Here is a 14,762-nt window from a genome sequence, read left to right as displayed (position 1 = left end):
CACACAGACTGATGCATTTCAAATGTTTATTTCTTTTAATGTTGATGATTATAACTGACAACTAATGAAAGTCCCAAATTCAGTATCTTGGAAAATTAGAATATCAATTAAGACCAATGCAAAAAAAGGATTTTTAGAAATGTTGGCCAACTGAAAGATATGAACATGAAAAGTATGAGCATGTACAGCACTCAATATTTAGTTGGGGCTCCTTTGGTCTGGATTACTGCAGCAATGCGGCGTGGCATGGAGTCGATCAGTCTGTGGCACTGCTCAGGTGTTATGAGAGCCCATGTTGCTCTGATAGTGGCCTTCAGCTCTTCTGAATTGTTGGGTCTGGCGTATTGCATCTTCCTCTTCACAATACCCCATAGATTTTCTCTGGGGTTAAGGTCAGGCGAGTTTGCTGGCCAATCAAGAACAGGGATACCTTGGTTCTTAAACCAGGTACTGGTAGCTTTGGCACTGTGTGCAGGTGCCAGGTCCTGTTGGAAAATGAAATCTGCATCTCCATAAAGTTCGTCAGCAGCAGGAAGCATGAAGTGCTCTAAAACTTCCTGGTAGACGGTTGCGTTGACCTTGGACCTCAGAAAACACAATGGACCAACACCAGAAGATGACATGGCACCCCAAACCATCACTGACTGTGGAAACTTTACACTGGACCTCACGCAACGTGGATTCTGTGCCTCTCCTCTCTTCCTCCAGACTCTGGGACCTTGATTTCCAAAGGAAACGCAAAATTTACTTTCATCAGAGAACATAACTTTGGACCACTCAGCAGCAGACCAGTCCTTTTTGTCTTTAGCCCAGACAAGACGCTTCTGACGCTGTCTTTTGTTCAAGAGTGGCTTGACACAAGGAATGCGACAGCTGAAACCCATGTCTTGCATACATCTGTGGTGATGGTTCTTGAAGCACTGACTCCAGCTGCAGTCCACTCTTTGTGAATCTCCCCCAGATTTTTGAATGGGTTTTGTTTCACAATCCTCTCCAGGGTGCGGTTATCCCTATTGCTTGTACACTTTTTTCTACCACATCTTGTCCTTCCCTTCGCCTCTCTATTAATGTGCTTGGACACAGAGCTCTGTGAACAGCCAGCCTCTTTAGCAATGACCTTTTGTGTCTTGCCCTCCTTGTGCAAGGTGTCAATGGTCGTCTTTTGGACAACTGTCAAGTCAGCAGTCTTCCCCATGATTGTGTAGCCTACAGAACTAGACTGAGAGACCATTTAAAGACTTTTGCAGGTGTTTTGAGTTAATTAGCTGATTAGAGAGTGGCACCAGGTGTCTTCAATATTGAACCTTTTCACAATATTCTAATTTTCCGAGATTCTGAATTTGGGACTTTCATTAGTTGTCAGTTATAATCATCAACATTAAAAGAAATAAACATTTGAAATACATCAGTCTGTGTGTAATGAATGAATCTAATATACAAGTTTCACTTTTTGAATGGAATTACTGAAATAAATCAACTTTGTCATGATATTCTAATTTTATGACCAGCACCTGTATAATGGGTCACATATGGGTTGAAAGAAATTCTCCAAATAAAATGTTTGCTTAAATTTCTAATTATGAATTAATACAATTTAAAATTGTAGACTGTTTTCGACTCAGCTTTGGATCCATTGGATAGCTCTTAGAATATCAATGGACCATCTTTTACTTACAACCCTGTTCAGAGTATTGATCATTATTACTTTTGATTTGATTAATGTCTTTATCAATGATGTTATACAATATATTACAGTTGTTTCCACATATGTTTTTGTTACTGGAGCTTAGACAAGTGAAGAGATTGCTCAGGATCAATAAGTAAGTCAGAGTTTAATTTATTGAATTACCAAGCTGTGGTGTTTTTTGGCATGAAAATTCTGATGCAGCCAAACCACAATGTCCCTTTATGTGTGGGGACTTCTCTGATGTTAACATTAACTAATAATATCTGTCCCTCTTTTGCTAATCACTAGCGTGACATGAAAGTTTATACACCATTCACATCACAAAAAAAGAACAAAAATTAAATTACAATACTGGTGCAGATGGTGAAGTCTGTTTTGATTGACATCAGATCACCACGAGAAACTCTGGCATCCTCATTATTTGACAAAATACAGCAACATAGATTTAAATATTGGTACACTGTGAGCCTCACAACCACAAACAGCACATTATAAAATACTAGCTGTCTCCTGCAACTCAGCCCACGTAGTTGTGAAACAGGACAACCCTTAAAAATCATTTTAAAAAATTAAAAAAAAAAAGTAATTCTGGGCAAGCAGAAGGTAGGTACGCTCCAACGTCAAACATTGCGACTGTATCTGATCGTGTTCAGTTCCGACAGAAGAGGGTCCTCCGCATGGGGAGAAAAGCACACAGCCATGATATCTTTACCAATCACCAGGGCCCCGCCCACTTCCACCTTCCCTCAGCTCACCACTTCTCTGTCGGATTCACGTGAATAAATCGCTCCTGTAAGCAAACTATGATACTAAGGGAGATGAGAGAAGTCTCAAAATCAAGCAAATGTTCAAGCAAATTATAGAGAAAAACCCGATCTAAATTCGTTATGTAGTTCTCTTGTGTAAACATTGGATTTTATACAGTATATATATAGAGAGAGATATTGGCTATGAAACAGCAACACATGGCAGCTGTCCAGGATCAGTACAAACCACCGTGTGGCCATGTTTGCTGGACAGTATGACGTCAGCTCAAAAATGAAAAATGATTTTTTATATACTTGTTCTTTCTTCACCAGAATTCTGTGTTTATTTGAAATAGGAACTTCAAACTGACAGTTTCTTTTCCACAAACGTAAAAGGAGTACATCTAAATCTTCCTTGGTGACATTTTTAAACTTAGTGCCATCAAGTGATCTTCCTCAGCATTTCTTGGAGATCAAGATGTCACTCAGCCCCATTCTAACCAGCGTAATATGCTGTGCAGGATGCATTCATGATATTGATCTGCTTTCATTTTTTTAAATAACTGTGGCCACTTTTAAAGAACAAAATGCTACTAGACTTTTTGTAGCTGTTTGCTAGGGTTTGTGCTGAATAGCCTTGACTGGGAAAGGCTTAAACTGGAATCGCAAGTGTGATTACAAAGTAAAAAACAAAAGGCCAACCTCATTTCAAGGAGGGACTGTAGCCTTCTGGCCCCATCATTAAACTAAGGAGTTCAGGTTGTACATGTGTGTGCACACAGTGGTAAAATTAGAACAATGCAAGGCCATTAAAATTAGCTCCTTCATGCCAGAAACAAGTTCACAGAACCAGACAGGAGGACAATTTCGCATACTACAAAAAGCAGCATATTTCCAGATAAAGAATTAAACTGAAATGGAAAACTGCTTAAGAAGACAAATTTGAGGGTTGTTATAAACATTTTAATAATTCATTAAATTACTGAGGGAAGCTTATTAGTTATTTTGCACAATGTCAGGTGGGCCTGTTCATCACTGTATCTTAACTCAGAAATGTCACTGCTACTTACATTTATGGTTTAAATCCCATTGTGCCAGCTAGTACACCACACCATGTGGAGAGCATAACTGCCATTGCTCAGGTGGAAGAACTGTACTCCACACTCAGGTTAGTGAACACTTAGGTATATGTTTATCCAATTCCATTCAAAGCTGAAAAAAAGTGAATTTATTTCAACAAGAACCTTGACTATCCTATAAAATGTAAAAACCTCCATGGATACAGCTCTTCTTTTTAATTCTTAAATCTCAGACCTTTTTACTCTGCTCTTTCTCTCCTAACATCTCACGTACAGGGAGAAAGAGGGAGCAGAATTATTAGGAGTTTACAGAACAAACAAAAGGATAATAAAAGTGACATAATTAAAATGAATTACGCTATTGCTTTTCAAATGCTAAAAGTGATCTCAACAGATTGAAAAACAAGTCTGTTAAAATATATCTGCACAGAAGGCAGGTTTTATGGCTAGCACTGGAATTAACCCAACCTTAATGTTATGACCAGGAGAAGAAAGGGATCATAACCAGAAGACTAATAGAAAGAGTGTCAAATCCAAATCATAACCCCAAGAAACTAAGTCGAAATACTAACACAAAAAGTCAGGAACTGAGAAGTCTATTAAAGGTAATAGTGAAAATAACTGCTAAAAGGCTTTTGTTGGAATCTGTCAAACTCCAGAAGTTACGGTGCCATTGTGCTGATCTTTACACTGTCGCACCAATATATAATTAGCGTAATTTCTGGAACTGCTATATGTGGCAATGGTCAACAAGAAATGACTACTGCGTCACAAAATAGTGATGACCGGAAATAAGCAAAAGTAATGATGAACCATTTCAAAATAAATAATAAACATATGAAAATGAATAAAAAATAACCAGAAGGAATAAACATGTAAGTCAGGAATAAGAATAATGACAACCAGATGCTTATGGATTTTAAACTTGAGTGGTTGAGATATTAGGAAACAATCATTTTAAGTAGTTGTAACTTCAAAAAAAGTATAAGTGAGAGTCATGCAAATACATGAATAATCCTATTCAATATAAATTATTTAATGGGGCTTACCATGGATATGGAGGCTGAAAAACATTACTGTATAACCAGCAGGTCAAGACCAAACTGGTTTATGTGACACTCCTTTAACAATTAGTGACACTGGGCTTATTATAATGAAGAAGGCCATGTACTACTGAATGATTTGAATACTAAATGACAGATTTTACAGTAGAGGATTACCAGATTACTGGCTTTGGAATTGTTGGAAACATTGGTTTTAGGCTGACAGGATGATGCCAGTGGCAAACGCGCTACTGCGTTAGTAAAGGGTACAGGGTAAATTCACACATGAGACCTACTGTACAATGGACAGAGGAGGAGAGACAGAAAGAACCAAAGGAGAGATCCTGTATATGCCTCCTCAAGTAGGAAGTGGCTGATAAGAAGCAGTAGACCCTGGCAGAAAAAGTGCTCCTGAAGTACAATGGGCAGCCTAATAGAGAAAGTTGCAGCCTATGTTCCTTTGCAGAATACGTCCAAGTATAAATAATACCACAAGGGTACCCATTCTTATTACAACTGCGTTTATATGTTATTTTTACAAGTCATGTTTATATTATCCTGGTAAATTATGCATGATCCCTGGTGAAATGTTCTTGTGGGTTCTTTGTTCCTTAGAACAGATGCTTGTCATGCTTCTTTGTCTTTTTAACTATATTACAGCTTGCACATGCTTTACATGATGTAAAAGCACCCTGAGGCACAAAAATGTCAATAAGGCAGTATTACATGCATTTGAATTTCACAGGCAACATAAACAGCATCAGGAGACATAGCAAAACAAATAGACATGAGCAGCAACACCCAAAGAAATAACACACCTTCCTAATTCTTGTTTGTACAACTCTTCACAGACAAATCCACTGTTGCATCTAGATTTCCTTCAAGATTGCATGGCACTGTAAGACTGCCTGTCATTAATATGGTGGTGAGTATCCCCGCCAGCCATGTTGGAGACCTAGGTTTTAGCAGTCAGTGTGATGTAATGGCTGAGGCGTTAGACCTTTAATCTCAAAGATCCCGGTCTGATTCCAACCTCTTAATCAGTGTGTGATTCTAAACATCTCACTTAATTTGCCAGTGCCCTAACTGTAAAAAATAATCTGTAAACATTTGATATGTATCTGTAACTTGTAACTTGCCTTGGATAAAGATGTTCTGCCTGGAAAAGAGTAAGGAAAATGTATTTTATTAAAGGGATCAGGAGATAAAGTAAGAACCTAATGTGTAGCTAAAGTTACTACTAAGAGATTGGAAAATCAGTAACCAAGCCAACATGCTAGACATACTGTATGTGCAGTCATGGAGAATCATGGAAGATCAGAGTTATAATTCAGAAAACAATACGAAAATCAAAACACTATGCAGATTCTTGGTTTTAAATATGTGTTAGATTTGTAATGTATACATTGAGGGCTGAATATATTTTCCAAAAAACAATGGTTTAATTCAGAAATCAACATAAAACATCTGTTGCTGCATGCTGTGGCTGCCAGTTTGCCAAGAATGTGCGGCAGGCTTGCTGCCAGGCTGTCTTCGCGTGGCTGGGACATCAGCAGTGGTCACGGTAGCAGTGCATTATAATCTGGTTTCTACCTTTTATCATTGTTAAGTGGCAGTCCTCCCTGGCGAACACTGTCAGTACCATGATTAGCTGGGCACCGATCAGCTGAAGATGGAACCTCACATTCGTTTTCGATCACTTGTATCAAAAACTGAGTCCGACAAGTCATAGTCCAATTCAGAGATAATGGGCAAAGCGTCATCCACAGAGTATTTTGCTTTACGCATTCACTTTGACCTTTTGCCAGATGTCAGTGCCATTTTTGCCATTGCGTGCACCTTGCTACTCATGTGAGCGCAGGGAATCTCGGTCAAACCAATGAATCTAACTTTCCTTCTAGCAACGAGAGTCCAACTAGAATGTAACGGTTGGTTTTCTCACAGTTTACAGTTGATTACCATCGTCAACTCCTCCTTTTGACAAAGGTTCAGCCCTGTAAGAGTTAAATACTCCTTAATCATGAAGCAGATGACACCAGCTTTTAAAGAATCACAGCAATGATGCAATGTGTCCCCATGAACCACACTTATATGGTGTCAACAGCATCAAAAAATGGCAGTGCCCATGAAAAACAAAATGGCATTGTGACAAGGCAAAAACATAATGATAAAAATTAACTAATGTCTAGGAACTATGATTTGCAAAACTAATCATACAGGATGATTCTCTGATGTTTGAAATATCAAATAACCATAAAATATTTCTAATGCAAAAAAAACAAATTGTTTCCATTTGAACTGTAACAAAATGTGTCAGCCAAATATACAATAACAAAAAAAGTAATGAGGAAACAATGAATGACTTATACAGTAGGCTAAACATGCTGTAGATTATATGGAGACATGCCAGAAACTTTTTAAATTATGCATAGGAGAAGATAGGCGAACTTCACATGCTATATTATAATTCATTCTTTTACAAGAACTATGTAAAGAAACATTTTGCAAACATTTTATAAAAATTTGTTCACAAAGAGGTCGGTCTATACAAATCTCCTAGAACTATAAGTAAAAGTACGCTTTCAAACCTCAGGTAAACATTTTCTAGGAAACCTGTTGGACTGAAAGGCACGTCCTCATCAAAAGGTCTCTTAATGGAACGTGTGGAGGACTAGTCCTTGACTAAGGGTGTCACAAGATATTATTTTTCTTTTTTACACTCATGCATATTAATTTTTAAGAACATGAAACAACATAATGGCTGACAATATATTTTAAAAGAATAATTAATTAATAATTAGTTCTTTGCATTTATATAGCGCTTCTCTTACTACTCAAAGCACTTTTTCCATAGTGACTAGCGAGCCACTTCAACCACCACTAATGTGTAGCATCCAACTGGATGATGCGATGGCAGTCATTTTTGTGCTAGTATGTTCACCACATATTAGCTGTTAGGTGGTGAAGAGATGAGAGATAGTTAGCCTATTAGAGGCAGGGGATGGTCCGGGGGCCAGAATGACTAGGCCATCAAGGGCAATTTAGCATGGACATTGATTTAGGCTAAATACACTCTGCTCTTTACGAAGGATACCCAGGGATCATTTACAAACACAGAGTCAGAACCTCAGTTCTACGTCTCATCTGAAGGACAGCACCACTTTTACAGCACAGTGTCCCCATCACTGCACTGGGGCATTGGGATCCACATTCAGACCACAGAGTAAGCGCCCCTTGCTGGCCTCACCAACACCTCTTCCAGCAGCAAGCCAAACTTTTCCTAGATGGTCTCCCATCCAAGTACTCGCCGTGCACTAACATGCTTAGCTTCAGGTGGATGACCTGTTCTGATGTGCAAACAAGAACATGAGATGGTAATTGAAACTTAGACGCTACTTTAAAACATAATTCTGTGGTAAAAAGGTAAAAATATAAGAATATAGACAGGCATCAAAGTCCTTATATTGTAAAAACGTAGAAGGCAGAACCTGAACTAAAGGTCCATCTATCCACTTTTGGTAAAATACCCATTCTGCTGCCGTTGTGAGTACAAAAAAAGGAAAAACAGGAAGAGGAAGTTTCCAGAGAGAGAGAGACTGAAAAGTCAAAAGTACTCTTGCTCCCTCCATTGCCAGAATATTCCCAACTCAGAAGAAAACCCTTAACTACAACCTGACTCTGCCCACTGACGTGAATTTAGCATTAACATTATATCCTAAGATTGGCTCTTAAATGTATGACCCCTAATTGTTTATGCATGAGCAGAGATTATTACTATATTTCACTTCAAATGAGCCATAAACTATTCTATACTCTAAATATTGTTTTCAAATAACTAGAAAGCAAGTGCAAACAAACATTTTAGAAATTCTTATTTCAATTATTAGCTGTTTCTTGTAGCAGGCACAGTGTATTCATGGTTCTGTACGTGTGCTGAATTTGGTCTGCACAAAAACTCTTCTGACTGCACCTTTGGCATCTGGCATCATCTTGATGATTTGACCCTTTACCCAAGAGTTGTGGGGTGCAGCATCATCTACTATTAAAACAATGCATCCTGGTTCAAAATGTCTTCTTGGTGTAAGCCATTCTGAGAAGTAGGTGATGAGTTTATTTATTGGTTCGGTAATCTCTTCTACACTTGTCATGTCAACTGCACAGGTTTTAATCTATGGGTCATCTTCAGTAAGTGAATCGTTCACTTACATTCCTACAATCTGATCAAGAAAGAGGAAGAGGAAGTGACTGTCAGTTATGGATTAGCTGGTGTTTAAGCATGAATTAAATTAAGTTTCTCTCTGGAACCCAATCCTTCATCTTATTTAGCCTGTTTTTAATGATGTCCTAAATCCTTGAACTCACTGGCAACTTGAGTTAAATTAACAACAGCTTGAATTCAGAAAAGCCGGCATCATGCCCTTCTTAGAATATGAAAGCTCAAATGTATACAATGCCATTACATTCCAAGTAGCTGCATTATATTCCAGAAGGACAATCTTTGTACAATTGACAAAGATTTTTTGGTTAGATATTCCTTCCTACTCAGGTGGAACCTGAGAAAATCACATATGACATTGATTCACATGTGCAAGACTTACTCCACAAGATCATACTGGCATTGTCCTTCATACTGTAGCATGACATAAAACACTTTCATTGCAGCCACACACCTGCAATAAGAAATCAACAGGTTTCTCTGGACAACTGTCACTACGCTTAAATTCCAATGTGCTCATCAGGTAGGAATATTTCTAGGAGAATAACAGCACTAAGAGTGCACAAAGGACAAGTAAATATCTGGCAACTAAATTTACTACCCCCAAGATTTAAATCTGAAAGCAACTACAACTTTTGAGTCTTCAGATTCAATGTATCTCACTGATAGGCTGAACAAAGCTGGTTGACAAAACAAATCCTTTTTGCAGGCCTTAAGCAGCAGATATCTTGTAAGAAGTTGAACCCCTGAGGGTCCAGAAGACTTATTATTGCTCAACAAGAAAAGGTTTATCAACTTGCTTTAAAACTGTATGCCAAGAATAAACTCAGCTCTAAAGTAAGATCCATCCATCCATCCATTATTCAACCCGCTATATCCTAACAACAGGGTCACAGGAGGTCTGCTGGAGCCAATCCCAGCAAACACAGGGTGCAAGGCAGGAAACAAACCCTGGGCAGGGCGCCAGCCCACTGCAGGGCAAGCACACACACACACCAAGCACACACTAGGGACAATTTAGAATCGCCAATGCACCTAACCTGCATGTCTTTGGATTGTGGGAGGAAACCCACGCAGACACGGGGAGAACATGCAAACTCCACGCAGGGAGGACCCGGGAAGCGAACCCAGGTCTCCTTACAGCGAGGAAGCAGCACTACAACTGCACCAAAGGAAGATCTGACACTTGAAATTGTATCAGGAGTTTGACTTATGGGAATAGCTCATCCTATAACAGTTATTAAATTAAGTGTTGCAAAGAACAGGTTTTTGTTTTGTTCAACATCTGAGACATAGGTACAGCAAAAGAGGGAGAAATATCTAAGAAAGTACAGGAAAGTAGGTTGAAGTGGTTTAGACATACGATGAAGATAAAAAATGAATATGTGGGTAGAATAGTGATGAAAATGGAGGTACAGGAGAAGAGAAAGTGAGGGAGGCAAAAGCGGAGGTGGATGGATAGATAGAATTGAAGGAAAAGGGTTTGACTGGAGAAGAGGTGCAGAACTGAGCTATATGGAGAATGTTGGTTAAGCACATAGTAGTGAGAAAAGATGAAGAGAAGAAGGAAGAAGAAGACTTTCCTTCTTCTCCTCTATTCACACAACACTGAGATTCTGTTATACAAAAATCAGTGTATCAGTTTACCATTGTGGACCACCAGGGGGTGTACCACTCCCCAAACCTTGACACAGACAGGCTGAGACAGAAGGCTTTCCAGACAACACACCTTTATTTATGTGGGAAAGTGTTTTTCTTTTTGCTCCCCACTACACAACACAGTACAAAACACTAAATAACACACAGTTCTTCCTTCTTTCTCTCTCTTCCTCTTTCACCTCCACTCTTCCTCACAAGCTTTGTCTCCACCTCCCAACTCTGGTTCTCTGACTGATGGAGAAGCGGCTCCTTTTATAGTGCATCTAGAAGTGCTTCAGGTGTTTCTTGACATTCTTCCGGGTGTGGAAAGGGTTTAGCTGTAGTTGCAGCACCCCCTGGTGGCACCCATGGAACCCAACAGGGCCACTCCAAACTACAATTCCCGGCATGCCCTGTGGGGATCCGTGGTGCAGTAGTAACCCAGGGGGGCTGCCCTCTAGCATCTTGGGGGAGGATATTGTCCCAAAGAGGTTCTCTCTTTCGGTCCTTCCACCCAGCCAGCGTTCCGGCTGAGTAATGGTCTTGGCCATCCGTCACACCATGAGAAGGGGCATTACTCCTCAGCAGACAAATCTCATGGTAGTATGAAAATACAATCTGCAACTACATCTTAAAGTATCATAAGATACATCAAGAACAACTACTTGAAGCTACTTGAACAATAAGAATAAAAGAGCATACTACTTCAGTTACATCAGTCTAACTAAATCTTTGGATCCGAAAATATTAAAATGAAAGATTACATCCAGAAACCAAGAAGGCAGAATGCAGGAAAGTCAAGTTTCATTATTGTTTTTCCTGTGATCTGAGAGAAGCTAATTCATAATAATTAGGATAAAGTTTTCAGTTAACAAATAGATGCATGTTTTTAGTTATACTATTGGTTTTGATTTAAAAGAGTATGTGTGTTTGGTCAAATATTGCTTCTTAGCAACAATATGTTTCTAAACTTGGTTAGAAAAAACAACTACATTTATGAAACTCAATCACACAGATAGACTTCTACAGTTGGCCTGTCCAGTGGTACACTGCTTATTAATTTGAGAACCACTGAAAATTTTAAAAAACAGTTCCTATGTCACACAATATGTGATACTCTCATACTGTGTAATGTTCAAGTAATCTATCATAAGCCTTAATAGACCTACAACTGATGCTGTGAGAAATTATGTCTAGACACATTGTAGTGTTATTGCACGCAGTTTTGCACTGGAAAACACAGAAAAAGAATAAAAGAAATGATCTTTAATAGGAATTGGTTGCACGCGTCAGTTACAATATAGACTTACACAGGTAATAACTATAGATAAAGAGTAATTATTAAAGTGAAACTGCATTAAAAACAGAATCTAGTTAGCACTTCTTTACACAAAGGATCATAGGAATCCAGGTGTCATGTGGATGAAATAAAAAATGTGTAAGCTTTTATGAAAACATCTAGAGGAAATATTGGGCACACTCTGAAAATAAAACAAGCTCAAAGGGCTGAATGGTCTCCACTCGTTTATAACACTTCTTATGTTCTCATTTTACATATATTGTATATGGCCAGTAGCAATACTGCTTTTTTACATGACAGTTGTACTATAAAGACAGTAAAGTGTAACTGGGAAAGCAGTTTAAGTCAATGTGCCATCCTGAAACAAATCTTTTCACATATCAGATAGATAGATAGATAGATAGATAGATAGATAGATAGATAGATAGATATGAAAGGAGCTATACAACATGATAGATAGATAGATAGATAGATAGATAGATAGATAGATAGATAGATAGATAGATAGATAGATAGATATGAAAGGAGCTATACAACATGATAGATAGATAGATAGATAGATAGATAGATAGATAGATAGATAGATAGATAGATAGATAGATAGATAGATAGATAGATAGATAGATAGATAGATGACTTTATCAACCCCAAAGAAAATTGCACAGTTACAGAAGTAGACAAAAACAAGCACAACTATACATAAAAACCAAAACAAGAATTATAAAAATATCTAATACACTAGCAAGGTACAAATACACATATAACAAGAATTATGTGTGTGTAAATTTATAATATGCAGCTATTTATGAAGTGTAAATTGATTAGAATCACACATAATTATCATTTACAATTTCACAGAATGTCACTCATTGGCACAGTATGTTGTACATAGTGTCACTGCCTGTTAAGATGTCTACTAGATCAGCTCAGTACTGTTCAGCATACACGGACCAAGACCACCTTGGTTGATGAGTGACTCATTATAGAGCCTGATGGCCGAGGATAGAAGCGACCTTACATAGCGCTCCTTATAGTACCACAGTTGTCTCAGTCTGTTACTGAACATACTCCTCTGTTTAGCCAAAACTCTCATACAGAGGGTGACAGTCCTTGTCCAGGAAGGTAAGCATCTTGCTGAGTGACCTTTCTTCTACCAATTCCTCCAGTAAGTCCAGCCCAACTCCCAAAACTGAACCAGCCTCTTTAATCAGTTTGTTTAGTCTGTTTGCATTACCTGCACTAATGCCATTTCCCTAGCACACTACCACATAGAACAATATGTTGGCTACTACAGACTAGTAAAAAAAACATGCAAGAATGGCCTCCATTCACCAAATGACCTCAACCTCCTGAGGAAATAGGTGTGTCGCTGACCCTAATTGCATATAGCCTCTGTGTTGGTACTCCACTCAAGCCCCTCATTCAGATACACCCCAAGGTACTTATATGTCCTGACCACCTCAACATCTTCATCATTAATGAGTAAAGTAGGTTTGATCCTCCTGAAGTCTATGATTATCTCCTTTGTTAACATTACATTACTAAAATGCAATGACAATGTGTAATTGTAAGTTTCCATGTCCTAAGAGGGGAATACATGAAGAGTGCAGTGATATAGTTATGAGTACTATCACCTCTCCTCTGCCATTTTCCTTCCCCACTGGAATGTCTTGTATGTTGAGCTCACATATTCTATTTTTGTTTAAATGAGAATTTTAAAGGAAGTCCAATTTATTCCTCTCTGTAATCATCTGCGTTACCTGGTCACACTATAGGTCTTTGCAATGCGTATTAGTGGCAGGACAAACAGCTACAGGACCGGGTCTAAAGATAAATCATTAACTAAAGGCAGGAGATTGCATCCAAGTAAAAAAGTGGCTGATTGGAAATCCAGTCTTACCATTGTGTTTCTCTGGGACTGAGATGGAGAAACCCCTGAAATGGATTGTGACACTAATGGCGAAATAATGAGACTATGAAAGCGGTGCAAACAAGCTCACTTGAGGCTCCTTTGCAAAAATTGAAAGTTATGTGCCCAGCTTGAAAGTATATTTAAACTGCTCTGATGATTTTTGGAAATTAAATGATGTTTCACAAGGAAGCCATGAGTCTTAATGGTAGGCAGCAGGAGCCGTAGGTCTTAAGCAGCTAGAATCTTTAACAAGGTATTAAAGGTAATTTAACTGTTTTTCGTATGATGTGATGCTACACTGCCCTCTCAAAAGGGTAGTGCTGCTTGGCACTCCTTAAGTAAATGGATGCACGCCGTGCAAAACAAATATCGATGACAGAATTCTCTCCTTGAAGAGTTAGTGCCGGACAGCCCGCCCTTCTAGTGAAACAGTGCAAGACTGCAATCCCCAAGGAACAGGACCTGGCAAACCTCCTAAACCGATATTGCTAGGTAAACATCCCAGTGTGGGGAAACTGCACGCCCCGATATGCCGAGCTTGCGCGTCCCGACAGATCAGCCCATCGTGTCCATCTCTGTGTTTTTTTTTTTGCAAGCACATCCACAAACTCGCACATGACAGCCAGGTCGCCGACGCCACACCGCTCTTCCTTGACAAAGCCACAAAGCAGCTGCTTTCCAAACGGACCGCGCCGCACCTGCGCCATTCTCAATCATTTCACTCTGCCCCATCAGTTTCCAGGACGGCTTACCTGCAGACACTCTCTCCTGGTGCTCGAGCTTCCAGTCCGTGATTCAGGGTGCGTCCCGTGGTAATATGCCACCTGCGCCGCACGGCGATAGCGGCTAAGCTGGGCGCGCAGGTGTCGCCCACTGACGTGTCACGTGACGCGGGAGAGAGAGGCGCTTGCTAGAGAGACGGGAGGAGGAGGAGGAGGAGAGAAGCGGACAGCGGTGTCATCCTTCTGAATAACAAGCAGAAATGCAATTATCATAAAAAAAGCATATAAATGTTTCTTCTACTAGAGCGATTGATGTGATGCTTTTAGGTGTATACTTTGCGCAAACCTTGAAACAACAAACCGGTTACACTTTGCTACTTTGGAATTGCTAAGCTTGTTTGCATTATTTTTATTTCTCT

At 39.2% G+C, this 14,762-nt stretch overlaps 1 protein-coding gene across 2 annotated transcripts in view; it reads right to left on the bottom strand.

Annotated features, from left to right (window-relative positions):
* tmem63c (transmembrane protein 63C) overlaps positions 1 to 14,524 on the bottom strand; it is a 180,952-nt gene extending 166,428 nt beyond the window's left edge. For both annotated transcript variants that reach the window (XM_051920106.1, XM_051920109.1), the window contains exon 1: positions 14,374 to 14,524. The gene's annotated coding sequence lies outside the window, so the exon portion shown is untranslated. The remainder of the gene's footprint in view (positions 1 to 14,373) is intronic.
* Between the last annotated feature and the right edge of the window lie 238 nt (positions 14,525 to 14,762).

Source organism: Erpetoichthys calabaricus, chromosome 16 (assembly GCF_900747795.2).
Source record: "Erpetoichthys calabaricus chromosome 16, fErpCal1.3, whole genome shotgun sequence".
Taxonomy (NCBI): domain Eukaryota; kingdom Metazoa; phylum Chordata; class Cladistia; order Polypteriformes; family Polypteridae; genus Erpetoichthys; species Erpetoichthys calabaricus.
The sequence above is the reverse complement of the archived record's forward strand: the minus strand, read 5'-3'. Positions and strand labels throughout refer to the sequence as shown.